The sequence below is a fragment of the Mastomys coucha genome, unplaced genomic scaffold, assembly GCF_008632895.1.
Source record: "Mastomys coucha isolate ucsf_1 unplaced genomic scaffold, UCSF_Mcou_1 pScaffold16, whole genome shotgun sequence".
NCBI lineage: Eukaryota > Metazoa > Chordata > Mammalia > Rodentia > Muridae > Mastomys > Mastomys coucha.
Window position 1 is genome coordinate 33,604,301 of NW_022196898.1, and position 1,020 is coordinate 33,605,320.

The 1,020-nt window shown below is 51.2% G+C and overlaps 1 pseudogene; it reads right to left on the reverse strand.

The window, feature by feature from the left end:
- Window positions 1–1,014, reverse strand: part of LOC116094429 — a 5,567-nt pseudogene extending 4,553 nt beyond the window's left edge.
- Between the last annotated feature and the right edge of the window lie 6 nt (window positions 1,015–1,020).

Genomic DNA, 1,020 nt, shown 5'->3' on the forward strand with positions numbered 1-1,020 from the left:
GCATTGGCACGGGCCATGCGGAGACTGGCAAAGGCTTTGAAGTTCTTCTCTTCCTCTAAGCCGACTCTGGCCTTCTCCTTTTTGTACTCATTCCGGATGGGCATCACAGGTCCTGTCAGCTGGGTGGCCAGTTTAAGTTCTTCAGCAGAATTGCTCCCTTCTTTGGAGCAGAAGGCTCCCTGGGGAAAAGTATGAGCGCGTAGCAGTACTCCTTCAGGCATGTTGGCCTGCAGCGAGACAGAGGATTTGTTTCGCCTCCTTGGGTCCACAGAGATGCCAATGGTGCGAGACATTTTCTTGTGGATACCAGCCATCCTGAGTTCCGCCAGGGTGAAGCCCCTGCCATTCCGGACCTTGGTGTGGTATTTCACTGTAGGGAACCCCACGATGGGCCTAATGGGACTGGACACGGGACGAGGGGCAATGGGGAGGGGCAATGTGGGGGGCTTTTGCCTGCTGGGCCTTGCGTCTGTGGATCTTGTGGACTGGCTGGTTGCACCACGAGTCCACTCGCTGTTGCCAATCCTTGTGGAAGTGGGGCTTCAGGATCATGCCATTCCGACTGGGCACCATGGCTGCCTCTTTACAAGAGAACCGCCGAGCACAAAGGCCTAAATGTATTTTTTAATGGCATGCATTTCACATTGTGTCAGTAAATTTAAATTTACTCAGAAACTTTACGAACATTCCCTGATTCCCTATGGCTTTGGGAGTAGCCCGTGGCGTGACAAAGCTTGTACTTAGTGTGTGTAGAGTGTCTGGCTGAGGCTGGACTGCGGGGCTTTGAGGGAGGCTTGCCTCTGCTTTGAGTCTATGTTCAACAAACTTGTAGCTTGAGCTTCCTGTCGGTCAAATCGATATATACACCATGTCATGCTGAATGGGAACACCAAGCACAGTGGACCAAGTTTACCACTGAACGTGTCTAAGATCCATTTAAAAATCACCGAAACCATGACACATCAGCTTAGTCTCCATGCAGTCTGGCTTTTGTTCATGTTTAGGAAATGACGAGGAGTC